General features: G+C 37.8%; 1 protein-coding gene across 1 annotated transcript in view; it reads right to left on the reverse strand.

Moving 5' to 3' along the window:
• LOC128483355 (teneurin-3-like) overlaps window positions 1-15,187 on the reverse strand; it is a 143,800-nt gene that overhangs the window by 71,830 nt on the left and 56,783 nt on the right. Inside the window, exon 2 of the mRNA XM_053459525.1 lies at window positions 13,040-13,089. The gene's annotated coding sequence lies outside the window, so the exon portion shown is untranslated. The remainder of the gene's footprint in view (window positions 1-13,039; window positions 13,090-15,187) is intronic.

A 15,187-nucleotide genomic window follows, 5' to 3' on the forward strand; every position in this document is an offset into this window, starting at 1 on the left:
AGTGCTGCAGAATATGATGGCGCTATACAGTATAACCCGTTTGGAGGCGATACCAGGTAGGCCATAAAAATGGTCCAAAAGAACCCGTGACAAAGTGTCGTTAAGGGGATTAATCAATAAATAACAATAATACTAATATCTAATTACTTCCCAGTCCTGAACTTGCCTTTCAACAAATAAAAGGAATTTTCATACACGTCAGTGAGTCAAGTATTAATGTCGGCTAATCTTACTGATGCATTCCTAATAAATAAATATATATATGGATTATGTTAATCTATAAACACCATTACATAGGTTTATTAACTATATTGATCTGCTAATGTAGTGTTCAGAAATGTGCCTGGTCCGTCTTAAGGTTTTAACCTCATATTACTGAAATGTAATTAATTTGCGCTTGTAAACACGGTAAAACTCAGGGTAAAGGCTTCACGGCGCCTCATAGTAAAATTCATTAATCAAAATTTAAACAAAAGCACAGAATGAGAATTATTAATAAAACATGTAAGCTCTTACACTGTACTCTGACAAGCCAATAAAAGATGGTTTAATAACCTTTCTTAATTAAAGTCCTCAAAATACCTTCAGCTATGTCATTTAAGTGTTAACAATTGTCTCGTAGTCGTTAGATTATCAGGTATGCTTCCTAATTGCTTTGGAAACGAAATATATAGCTCCCGATTATCCATCGCTGTGTGCATTGGCTGCCAGGACGTATAGTATTTTACAAAGGATGTATTGATTTCTAAGATAATAACAGGTGGTAGACTGACTTTCTTGGCATTTTTCCGTCGGAAAGTGGATCAAGTGATAATGCAATGTTGTGATTGTTAAAGGCCACTTCACTGATTCTCGAAACAATCTATGTGGCATTTGTAAACTTCATGGTTTACATTTAAAAAATACTTGATCTTGTCAGAACGCGGTTATACTCGTAAACAAAGCACCAGGATTTAGATGATGATGATGATGTGCCGCTTGTATAAATCATTAGGTGACTAGTGCCGCGTGCTAACGGAAGAGAAATAAAAGAAGACCAATTTGATCTAGTTATATATTTCCCCAGCACTAATCAATCACATAAAATCTAAATAAATGGGTTTCGAAAGAGTATGGTGTTGCCCTGGCAACAGAGCTTGTAAAGAAAACAGCCGGAATCTGATCAGCTAGAATAAAGAGGGTACTGAGAAAACGTGTCAGGAGCAAAATATATTATTGTACGTAATTAAAAGGGATATGACATTTTCTAAAGGGGATATCTGGCTTTTGAAAAAAATATATGTATAAAACACATACACATATATATAAATATATATATATTTATATATATACATAGAATTTTATATCTGAATATGTATTATATGTGGGATTCACTCACTATGTATACACACATACATCAGCTGTAGATAAAATAATCTTTCTATCCTATGAACACCATTCCTTTGGAGGATGGCCAAAAGAGGACACTCTTTAATGGATTTTTTTTTTGTGATTTTGTGAGCTACTGATAGCTATCAATGTAACTAAGGCATTCTAAAGAGAGAAGTTATATTTTATTTACACCTCTTACATTAAAAAGCTCCTAGGAAATGAAACCTTCCAAATGTCACAATTTGAGCAAAGCCCATTGAGCTGCAGCACAGACCTCAACCAGATTTACCATATTTAAACCTCATAACCTATTGCTGCGGAGTACCAGAATATGACGTCATATCCCAATGCTGTGGTTTAATACATCACAAGGTGATGCCAAACAGATTTAAGTTTTAGTTTTTGAGACCTTGGGCCAGTCACCCATCCTAAACACACTACCAACCCCTAGTCCTACCATGCCCCCAACGTTTGGGAATCTGAAATGTTGGGAGAATGGAAGAGGGAAATCATGGGAGAAAAGAGTTTCGGAACTGAGCTGCCTCTCATTAAGATACTCTCTTTAAGAGGTATCCATCCAAATTCAAGGGTGGATTATCTATTCGGCCTTGCCTTTGAGGCTTAAGTGCTGTGCGTTTAAAGAGCTGCTTGTCATCTATTATTTAACGGGTTTGCATTTCAGTTCACAATGGGGCGGCCTTTTTTACCGCCAACAAGACATACACAACCTAAAAATTTGAGGCTAAGCCATTTATTTTGCTTTTCCTATTGAAACAATATTCAAATTAATTGAAATTTGAATCTACACTACGAATACCTATTTCAGCAACTTTCTGAAAGTTTTACTTTGTTACCAACTGGAAAAACTAATTGAAAAATGTTATTTCGGCACATATTTATAAGAAATGTTGAGAAATATGGTCTACTTTATATGATCCTGTTTGTGTGATTCCTTTATATATTACTTTACTGCCAGCTGTACTTGTGATGTATGCATCTGGTACCTTTCAATGATTGCTATATGTATGAATACATATTATTTTTCTATGGCTGTCAAAAGGATGAATCCTCTGGTTCTCAAGATGTTTATTTTTCCGATATTGTCTACACACAGTATTTGTAATGGCGTCTAACATAAGAGTATGCAATGTAATTCACACTAACATTATACATACATACATACATTATACATACATAGAAACGTGTGAATCCTTTTAAAGGGCCATCATATTCATACAAGATGTAGCCTGGGGTTTCATTCTTGGGTGCTAATAAGGCATTATACATTTTTGTACTTACATATTCATCAGCTCAGACGAATAGAGAGAACATTTTACAAACTTCATGAAAAAATAAGGGAGAGTCCCAAGGGCAAACCAGCTGAAAGAGATAACCCCTTTGGTTCATGCACAGTGGCATTACAGGGTTTATTCAAACTTTATTGTTGATCGGCGTGCCCTTTTCCGGTTACAAATTCTATCACATTTTCTCAGCTGAACTATAACAAAGCACGTATAAGTGTGTTCTAGAACTCAGCAACCCTTGGCTAGTCTCTTAGGAGTCCATTTATCAGGCACAGTGAAAGAGAGCATAATATTGCAAGTGCAACTTGCATAATTGTAATGAATTCCAAGAGAGACGGCCATTTGTCAAGCTGTTTTGTGCCCTATACCGTGTAGTACAAAATACATATTTTAAAGATACTACACTAATATGAATTCTGTTGGTTTGACTGCCCAAATTATATGCTGGTAACTTAGTTAAAAATAAATAACTTGTTAATATATATGGCTTCTGATGATGCCCTGGACTTGAGAAGGTTGGCTACCTAGAGCTCTCCCGCTAATAAAGGACTGGCTTTATGAAGTTGCAGGTGTAGCTGCTCAATGGGTATGGCTAGCCACAGGAGGGATGAGGCTACAAGTGAAAAAGACTACCAGATAGCCTTAAATAGGTTTGGAGTGGACTAGGATTGGGCAGAGAATGAAATGATGTGACAGAACGCGAAGGTGAGTCAGGTGCGGCAAAGCCCAGAGAGCTCCCAGGTATGGATCTCACAATTTAATTCTGGTATCTGACTTTTTGTGTGTCTCTATAAATTGGGCCCATCATGGGTCCTTTCCATGTGGCTCTGTAATTTTGACTACAACACACCTCTATAGAGAAAAAAAAGGTGTAATTTAACCCTTGGATCGCCAAATGATGAGATCACTAAGTCACTGTGTGACCATTTTTAAAGAGCTACGAAATGTCTTTCATTTGTTTTATTGCCAGTTCATTTATTTAATGTAAAATTTAGCATTCAGGCCAACATGGTGAGGTCATGCAGTGATGACTTGTCACCCTGCTAAAAGCAAAGTTGCCAGCCGTAAAAATAAAGAATATACTAAAAAAAATAGAAGTATAAAAAGCACAACTTTGCTAAGTGACAGTTGCATTGTCTTGTGCACATGCAATGTTCTACTCCTTATTTCATGTAAAGCATATCTGTATATAAAAAAAACAGGGCAGCCTGACAGGTAATGAAACCTTTATATCTCTGACAAAGTCAATTGGTATAGCTAGAGAATAGAAAGAATCATTTTCTACATGTCATGCCAGGTAGATGCCTACAGTATAACTGTACTACTTATTATATCTTCCTTTAATTCCTTTTATTACTATGAGTTTGGCTAAGTAAGAGGCTCTATAATGAAACAGAAAATGAGTTTAATTTATTAAAATATTGAAAAAAAACCATTCTGGGTTATATATATATATAAAAAAGCCATTCTGGTACACTCAGAATGTGTTTTATATGAAACATACATTTATTTTACATTTTATGCAATGATGATTCACAGCAACAACATTTAGCTTTGAAAATATGGAAGGTTTGCTTCATAATTTCTGTAATTTAATATGGCCGAGAGCTTTGTGTCCCCCGCAGGGTTAAAGAACTGTATCCCATTATTGAGGTTATTATTATTATTATTTATATGAGAAGTGAAGAATAATTGTAAATGTAGTTTCTTTTAACACATCAGTCGACTATTTTTTTTTTATTATTATTAAAGATCTCTGTTATTTTGTTAAAGAGATGTGAAAAAACACCCTCTTTATTCATGGCCATGTTAAAAACCAAACAAGAAGGATATACAGTACAATCCCGGCAGTGGGATTTTAAGACTGTAATGACAGCTGGGATGCTATTAGTCTTAAGGGGTTAAATTTAAAAAACAATATAAAAGACAGAGTAGGCTTTTAAACTGTCAAGCTCCAGCTCGAATTTTTGAGGTATTACTCCAAGGCATTTTCATAAGTCAATAGACAGGAGTGAACTGGTGTGATTTCAGATGGATTGTGTTCGAAAGGGCATTGCGCTATCCTAAAAATGATTTCAACGGGCGACGTGCTTGTTGAAAGATGAACGTAGGTTACTGTGATTCGACAAGCACTGCCTGCTCAGAGCATATGTTTCATTTACCCTGGAAGTACGGTAATCATGGTTATGCAACATTACAAGCCCATTCTGGTGTGTCGGATTAGATTCTCAAACCCGCACAAATGAGAAAGAACAAATGTCTGCGCAGACATGATTTTAGCTGATAAAGCACAAACTTGAAAGGAACGAAAAGAAAGCCTGATCTCGGAGGCTGCCAGACTCAACGTACAGACACGCCAGCCTCCCTAATCAATAAGAGGAGGCGCGGTTAATGCATAGAGATACAACTTGCATGGGAACAAAAATCAATGTTACCCATGTGTTAACGGCTTTCTCACTCTTTTCAAGGAGCTCCCGAGAGATCAGACAGCTAAGTAATGAACAGACCTGCACGCCGTATTCTGCCTTCTCCAATTAAATTGTGATATCAACAGGCTTGACCTGGGATTGGCTGGAAATGCCGACTCAGACACTGTTACATTAAATTACAAAACTGCACCTTTCGCTCAAACAGCGGATAAAAAAAAACCAAACAAACAAAAAACCAATCCAAGATGCAGCGAAACCTCAGGTGGTGAAGACATTTCGCAGACGTGACAAATTAAAGAGCTAAGCCTGCAGATCAAAGGTGAAATAAAATATATTATTGTGTAAATGAGCCTAATTGGTATTCAATGCTATTGAGAAAATAATAATTGACTAAAATGAAAAAAACAAAACTAAATTGCTTTTACTCCGGCACATGAGCCTTGTGCTGATCTGCTTATTTTAGAGTCTTTGTAATCCAGCGTTTTATCAGATTAGGACGCAGTCTGCATCCAGTGGGTAAAATCAGAAGCTTAGCTCAAGTTTTACAGTCAAATGATTAATCGGTCGTATACTGTGGTTTCTTGACGCTCGTGACAGAGAGGACACTGATGATTCACAGACCAGAGACTAAACGCAGGCAAAAACGGGAAATTTGGGGGATTTCTAATAATCTAGTGGGTACATATTTGAGAGTTAATGCTGGGTGTAGAGGGGCTAAACTAACAGAGGATTAATTAATACCCTAAGAGGCTATTTATCTACCATAGTATCCAAGCTTCTCTCACTATAGAAATACCCCTAATTTAAGGGGTTAAATTATGGGAAATAATGTCTTTTTTTTTTTTAAATTAAGATTTCTCCATGCTTTCTGACATCACCTTTGCTTTTGACACAACTGACGTCAGTGCAGAGCGTGTTCATGTGAACGTCATGCGTGTCAAAACATCCTCAGCACAGAAAAGGGATCTGCACAGCATGAGGTGTTTAAGTAACAAGGCGGGCGATAACGTCTATACTATATGGGAAGTATTAATTTATCCAAATTAAAATAGTCTTTTCTAGAACATTGATTCCTGGACATCAGGCATGTCAAGAAGGATCCGCGTGCACTGGTTATGCTGCATTAATATTAACAGAGAAGGCAATATTAATTTTAATGCTGTTCCAGAGACCTCCGTCATATTTGGGCACATTCAGAAAGGTCACACGTACCCTGCCTGCAATGGCCGGTAGCATGGTGAGCGGACACAAGTGGATTTGGCCAGAGATACAGTCCTATAAAATATCATATTGCCAGGGCCAGATTGGGGATTTAAATTGGCCCTGGCATTTAAAGGCCATTGGCTAATAAATGACTTACATGCAACCACTAGCTGAAGACATCTGGCCACATCCTATGCCTTTACGCTTTTGCGGATACATGAATCCAGATGGTGGCGCACACAAAAATACAGGATCCGCCACACTAGTGGCAATAAAAGCAAGTGGGGGTTCCATCAGGCCACTCCGAGCTTACATATTATTCTTAATATCATATTGAGTCAAAAAGCAAGACCTAACCCCAGAAATGTGCAAGCTTTTTTTCATCTTCACCTGTCTTGCAAGGTTGCATGGCAATTCTTTATTATACATAGCAAAACATTATGGTAAAGTGTGTGCGTGTGTGGTATGGGGGGTATATACTGTATGTTTATTTAGAATACTTTAAAACCAACCTGGTGTCTCTGAAACATCTAATTTAGATCCAAAGCTCATGAAACTTCCAACATTCATTTACAGAGGGAGACAGATTTATAAAGTAGTCAGTGTGAAATGTGTCTAAAAGATCACGTTACACACCTCCGTGAAAAAGAATCACATATATCATCATCAAAATATGCAGCCTAAACTTGCAAAAGGCTGTTTGCAACTGGGAAGTTAATCCATTAAAAACACTGAAAGTTGGGTATTAATCATGCTGCCAGAATGCACACCTTAAAACCAGAGGATAATTTATGGGATCCGTGGCCGGAACGTAGCAAAGGTAAATTTACCCAATCATTATGCCTTATTATGTCCTAGTTATGTATTTTTATATATCTTCTACTGTCATGTAGTTTATAAAAAATATATATACCGTGTTTTATTTAATTTCAGTGATGTATAAACCCTTCTTTTAATGGCCTGTATGCATACTGACTTGATCATACATCAGAGTTCTTTGTTTCGGGGTTTTAAATGTTTTCCAGGTACTGTAGAGTTGGTGTGGACCTGTAAGGATGAAAGACCTTTGATGGAAAAAATTTTCACCTCAATCCAACACTGTTTGCATCCTCATCTTCCCCCATTCTTTTTCCCGGCGGCAGGGCTACCCCTGCTCATCTAGCCTTTGGGGATGCATGGGCCTTTTATATTTTGCTTTCCAACATAGCTCCAGTGCACTGGTAACTCGGGGTATTAAAGAATATGCCATTGATAGTGACAACGAAGCATGGCGAGAAAGATCAAGGAGATTGGAAGAAAGCAAGGCTACTGGAGGAAAAGATATCACGACTGCATTGCAACAGCAAACAGAAATGTTTCGCAATATTTGGGGTTATTTTTTATCAAATACAGATCCACTGACTTGCATTCAGTTCTATATCCCTCTACAGTTCAGTTCTAGGTTCACTCTATAGTTCTCACGTCTCAGCATTCAGCACCATCATCTAATTGGGGACATCGCAAACTTATATATCATGTTTTTCACAGGCTAATTTATTTTATTTTCTAAAACAATGGCGTGCATGGGCTTTGTAGATTAAATGGAGAGACTTCTGTCAGTGAACTGACAGCTCTACTACTTACTGAGTACTCGTGCCCTTCTGGATTGTCATATTTCCTGCTACCTTTGGACACATTTCCTTACAGAAAATGGGCTTTTTTCACATCCGTATGAAAGATTGTGGCCTTTTTTTTGGAAACTGTACTGCTTGAAAAAATATCCACCTTGTTATATCTAGGCAAATTGCCACTGCTTCCAAATGACATGTAAGCGCTGGTTTCTTGCTTTTGACAAAGGAAGCAAACTCTGAACAGGGATAGTGAATTAATTCTTCCCCATAAACTATCAATCACATAGTTTGGAATTCTAAAAAAGATGTAAATCAGAATATAACTGGAACTGTTATTACAAAACAAATGGTTCAGTGTAGTGACTATAAATCTTTGGAACTGAGCATTTACAATCGTTCCAACAACAGACAGGTGCAGAACACCACACCAGCTCTTCTTCTGTTGTGCAGTACGTTATCAAAGACGTTGCTACAAGTTTAATGGGTTTAGTAATTAAACTGAAATTGCCTCTTATTTGTTCAGGCATGCATATTGGTAATATGAAAATTTTGGGTGACTGTTGCAATGCTATGGTTACATACCATATGGACATACAGTATATACTATACGGACAAAAGTATTGAGACACCTGACCATTACATCAATGGAGGCTTTGATGACATCTAACTACATAGACATTAATATGTAGTTGGTCCCCCCTTTGCAGCTTCTAACAGTTTCTACACTTCTGGGAAGGCTTTCCACAAGATTTTGGAGTCTTTATGTGGGGATTTTTGCCCATTCATCCAGTGGAGCATTTGTGAAGTCAGATACTAATGTTGAATGAGAAGACCTGGCTCTTAATCTCTGTTCTAGTTCATTCCAAAGGTGTTCGATGGGGTTGAGGTCAGGGCTCTGATTGGGACCAAAACAGCGATAGACTTTTAGAACCATAACAGCTATAGACCTTATTGTTGCTTGACAAAAATAAGTTAAGAAGTCCTTGAGTATTCTTGGACTTGCGTCTTCATATTACTGTCGTTCATTTAGCACCTGACCATTACTTTGATTCCTTAAGTGCCACTTTTATCTCAATATATATATATATATATATATATATATATATATATATATATATCAAAATTACTAAACAGGGAACAGCCCATCAGCTTGCTTGCTGATCAAAGTGGACACCTCATCAGCTTAACACCCCAGTTTACCTCATCTTGCTTTACTCTAGGTCCACTTCTAGTGTGGGATCATTTAACATCATGATTACATTAACCCGCTCAGCACCTACCTCTTTTTAAGACCCTTATGTCTTTTGTCCCTACTTCCCTCATGTGTCTCATTTTTATGAGCTGAGAATGCTATTACTTATATACCGTATTTATCGGCGTATAACACGCACTGGTGTATAACACGCACCCCCATTTTTGAACAAAAAAACTGAACAAAAAAAAAAACTTCATCAGAATCACTGCTATCTGGGAAACCACACACACACACACAGTAAGACACACACAGTAAGACACACACACACACTAAGACACACTCACACTAAGACACACTCACACTCAGATACACTCACACTCAGACACACACACTAAGACACCCACTAAGACAGACACACAAACAGACTCAGAGACACACACAAACACACTCAGACACACACACTCAGACACACACTCCCTAACCCCCCCTTCTCAGGATCTCCCCTCTCCCTCCCTAACCCCCCTTCTCAGGATCTCCTCTCTCATTCCCTAACCCCCCTTCTCAGGATCTCCCCTCTCCCTCCCTAACCCCCCTTCTCAGGATCTCCTCTCTCATTCCCTAACCCCCCCCTTCTCAGGATCTCCCCTCTCTCTCCCCCTAACCCCACCCCGGTCACTTACCTTCAACTCCTGTGTTGGAAGCGTGAGGCGTTTGTCTCGGGTGCTGGCGCTTCACTGTTGAGCGCCGGCGTCTGACGTCATATGCCGGCGCCCAGAGTGACGCGCCGGCACCCGAGACAAACGCCTCACACTTCCAACACAGGAGTTGAAGCGCCGCCGCCGCCAGCAGAGGAGTCCTGGATTTCTGTCAGTTAGGGGGGCCCGAGAGTTGCCGAGCGGTCGTCTTCAGCAACCGCTCGGCACCCCTTGGGCCCCCCCTGACTGGCAGAACTCCAGGGCTCGGTCGCAGTTGCGACCCCGGTAGTTCCGCCACTGGCTCTAGGATTTATCGGCGTATAACACGCAGGTAGGGTTTCAGGTTCATATTTTAGTTAAAAAAGTGCGTGTTATACGCCGATAAATACGGTACTCTGTATGTAGATGATGTCAACATCCACTTAATTCACAAGCAACAAAGGGAATGCGGAGAATGGGTTATTTCATGGGATCGTATTAGCAGTGAGTGTTAACATCATAGCAACAAATAACTAATGGCTGTATACTGTATATGAGACACTAATTAACCCTAGGTTGCCCCGATTAGAAGACCATTTAACAATTATGTATTTGAGGAAATTGGACATAGTAAAACTCGACTTTTGGGAAAAGTACGGGATTACGGTTTTAGTTCACCTATATGATTATGCATGACAATGAAGGTATCGCGTTCCAACAGAAGAGATAAGAGTTGGCCCCAGTTCCTGATACGTAGCTCAGCATCTAAAATCTGAACACAGTGACAACAGAGTTGTCCTGTGAGACATTTCATCTGACATTTCCCCAGCAAAAGGACTTGTTAAAATTCAAAACAAAACACGACACAAAGAAAGGATTCACAGGAGATGCAGATATTTTTGTTTAAGGCAATTAACTATTTTTGGAGGGGGGGTGTAATTTGCTTTTAAGATCTGACAGTTATTACATTTCTACTCCTTTCTGATTAAACGCTAATTATTCTAAAATTGCCACAGCCTGCACAAATAATAATAAAAAAAACGCAAAACAGTATTTTTAAGACTACTTTGTCGTTTCAACATTTTTCTTTAAAAACATGTGAACCATTAAATAAAATCTTTATGATTTAGATAATAGTGAAGCGTATCTTCTGCCTTTGCTTTATTACAACATCAATCCTTCCAATTTAATTTTAAAATGCACACTTTTGTGTTAATGAACTCTCTTTAACAAGTCTTCCTAATGTTTTGTGGAGTGATTTATACATTTGTTTTTTACTGTGTCACATTTCAGATATATTCTTTGGTTCTAATTTGGGCTTTTGGGGATTGTGCGAAATATCTGCCTGTCACTTTCATTACATTATTAAGCTTCGTATGGAACTGTGCACACTTATTCATGCCGCAGCAACACAGTATGAAAAACTTTGGCGAACAGGTAAGCGTGTGTTAGAGGAAGGCAATGACTGCAAAAACTAACAGCAGAACAAAGCAAATGTGCATACAATAGAGGGCCTTCGTATATGTATGAATGGCATTTCTGTAAACATATGTTTCCTTTCTTTCTAAGCTACTTTAGATAAATGTAACTTTAACTTAATCCATTTCAATCTCTGTATTGTTAAGGATTAGATTTAGATGATGACGTAAATGCTCAGATCTTTTGCAATTACGTACATCATATTTTTTTTAATAGCACTTGGGCCGGTGTTACATTTTTTGTTATGTAGAAACACAGAGAGGTTTCGGTACTAATGTATGTGAAGGTCCCCAGTCTGCTTGCCTATCTATAGACCTGTCTATCTATTTATCAAATCAGCTGATTTTCTTAACATTAACTTTACCCAGTCCTGCTAAGTTTAACTGTAGAATTTAGCCAAATTCATATTAGTATTCACTAAATATCAAATGTAAGGTTACAGCTAGTGGATAACAGGGGCAATGTGTAAAAATGGTGCTTGATGCATAATCATATGTATAAATGGAATTACCATTCTTTACACATATATTTTATATTAAAAATATGGCCGTTAAGTTGAGCTTTTCTAGGTGCAAAAACCAGACTAATATTTATACTTGAGATGTGACACTTTATATGGAATCATTTTGATCAGATGCACTATTTGGCAAGAACAGCCCCGGAGGGAAAGAATTGGACAGAGGGGCCCCATGAATGTAGTGCGGACGAGGTACCCATGGTCAAGCCGGTTTAAGGGGTTAAGGCATGACTAAGTGGAAATTTTAGCACTGAAGGAGTTAAGTTTGGTGGCACGTGCAGGGCCAGAGGGGAGGGGGTAATTACCCTCCCTGGGGGGTATATAAGGAAGGGTCGTGGCCTATAGGGGCAATTATTTTCAAAGAGATTTTTCCCGCCCATCCCTCCCCTATTTTTGGCTCTGCCGGGTACTCTGGTTTTGTTAAGCTGGTACGGTGCAGGAGTTAACCATCTAGGTATGGTTACTTGTGGTGCACAGAGGTGTAAGTGCAGAACACTCCAGGGGCATGCGCCTCTGTGAATCGTAAGGTCATGTGACTGCCGCGCTAGGGGACGCCGGCAGTTCCAGCAGAGATACAGGTGGACACGCCCATACCAGCAGGTTATTAATTTGGTTATTAATGGTTACAAGTGGTTATGTTGTCTTTCGTTTTGACAATAATTATTGATATATGTTGTGTCAAATTTGTTGTGTTTATAATATTTGACACTTTATGACATATTAATAAAGGTTGAGTGTCGCGGTGCTGAAGTGTTTAAGTCCGCACCGCGGACAAATAATTCCATTCTGACGTTAATAAAATTTTGAAATAAAGAAGTGTCTCTTGTTTTATTTGTGAAAGAGGTACCGAAACTGGACGCTACTTCATTCATGACTTTTTGGATTCTGGAAAACTATGCAAACTGGTTTTCGATGCAATAGAAGTGTTGAATGTTTTCACTCAACTTTAACATCTATTGCACGTTTATAGATCACCTTCTTAAAGTAACTGGTCCACAAATGATACATTTAACAAAATCAGAGCATCTTAGAGTTTGGACGATATGCTGCTCTGTTTTCATAGGGTATGCACCAAAATGAGTCTTTATGCATTATGAAACAAAGGAATGTTTTTTTAGTCACTTTTATATTTTTATAGCCTTTAAAGTTTCCAGGTAAATGATAAGAAATCTAACGTTAGGTCTTGTTAGTCAAGCTAAGCATTTATTTTGGAAAAAGATTGCAGTATGTATGAAACGTGAAAGATGGATGTCTTACCTTGGTGGAGATTGTGTTTCACACTGTAAGATAATTTAAGCCTTTTGATTCTGAGGATCAGAAAAGAAAAAAGTATTTGAAATATGCAAAATAAAGCTGAACTTATAAACAGAGATCAAAGTGAGACAATAGAGTTTCATATACGCCAACATTAATAAAGGTAATTAAACATACTGCTCTTCCAAAGGAGAACAGTGGGACATATCATACAACACTGTGCAGTGGGATGTTTCAGAAATTAGCAAATAATAATAATAATATTAATAATAATAATACCATGATCTGTTCTCAAACTTGGAGGAACTTTCAAAGAATATGTACTGTCAATAAAAGGAGGAGCCTACACCTAGAATATGATTAGTGGCATATTGTGGTTTGATTGCTGTGAATTCATTCTGGTGGTTATATCTGTTTTAAGAACTAATTCACCTGTAGAAATGCTGGCACAAACGCTAGACTCTGCATAGGTCATGAAAAAGAGATAAAGACCTTGTATAATCATACATTATCCATTTAGGTTAAACATCATAAAACATATACACGATCACAGTACTTAAAGTGCAATGCATATTCAGCGTGTCTTCGAGGAGAGATGAAAGAGGGACGATGTGATAGAAACATTTAAAAACATTTAGATATTCAACTAGGTAGAAGAAGTAAGTAGATTTCAAAGAAGGATAAACTTTAGAACGAAATGCTGTAGTTTGAAACAAAAGGGTCAGAGTGCTAGATGTAGTGCAAGGAAGTTTTACTTTAGCGAGAGGGTGTTAGATAAATGGAACAGCCTTCTGATGGAAGAGGTTGAGGTTAATACAGTGAGGGAATTTAAACATGCAAGCTATCCTGAATCTAAGACAAGATCAAAGATCAAAAAAAGTGGGGGTTTTACAACTTGAAAAAAACATGTAGACTAGATGAGATGTTTGGTTCTCATCTACCATATTATTATTACTATTATTATTATTATTTATGTGCCACCATATTCTACCTTTTAATAGGGTTTAGATCATTATTACCTAGAAGATATATCTTTGTGGAGCACAAACACCGTTGGTCTACTGTGAAACATTATTCATTTAAAAATATCTCTACCCCACACCCCTATTAAAGTTTCTGAATTATAGGTGGATGTCCACATTATGTATGAGGATTACAAGCGCAGACCCCCCCCAAAAAGATAAAATATAAAAAATAAATCATATGTAATAATGTAGTACATATTATGGAAAATTAATAAAAAATTCATTAAATGAACATGGTAGGGACAAGCATACAGATAAATTTTATGTTTATTTTTTTTTAAAATCACAAGTCCTTTAAAGCCTTTTAGCGAGATCATTACCTGGGACATACAAGATTTAAAGTAAAGTAAAATCTTTTACATTTTCATTGTGGTTTTTTTTTTTTTAAATCACAGCTTAGTTGTGCTTAGTAAATATTTACCAATGCGATACTCTATTCAGTTAGATGCCAGAGTGGCACGCTTCATGGAACACATTCACTAGTCTCTCCCATAAGGGATCATTCACACGGGTGACTGCAAGGTCAGGTTCTGTCATAAGAAATTCCAGTCCTGTTGACGGGACAGTTCACAGGGATTTGTACGACAGCCCCAGCTTGCAGCTACTCTCCAACAGTCTAGGACTTGCTATTTGAGGATTTTATGGAAGCAGATGCTATCAGATACTGCAAAAATAAAGCCTAAATTTAAGATTAGGTGTCCCCACACCAGATAAGCCCTTGAGGACTGGTGTTGTGCACCTCTGTTCTATATTGTGATTTTCTTTAGTAACAAATGACTAGTGTGAGTAAGATTTACAGCATATGAGGCTCAACTAATAAAAATAAAAATAATAATTTCCACTTAATTAAATTGTAATTAATCATATCCAGCATATTAGACAGAAATGTACATTGCTTATTAATACACAGAACAGGGTTAACCCTGCTTGCTAGAGCTTACAGTCTAAACCAAAGTCTTCTGCAATGGCCGCCCTGCCAGTGGTCATTAGGTTTCTCACACACTATCACCAGCCTGGAAAGTCTACGTGTAGGACTACGTAGAATCTGTAAATGATTCCAAAGAAGTACAAGGCTAGCTCAGAGTGAGCCTGAAGTGCCCTGTCATGTATGTGCAACCACTAAAAC

The sequence above is a fragment of the Spea bombifrons genome, chromosome 1, assembly GCF_027358695.1.
Source record: "Spea bombifrons isolate aSpeBom1 chromosome 1, aSpeBom1.2.pri, whole genome shotgun sequence".
Lineage (NCBI taxonomy): Eukaryota > Metazoa > Chordata > Amphibia > Anura > Pelobatidae > Spea > Spea bombifrons.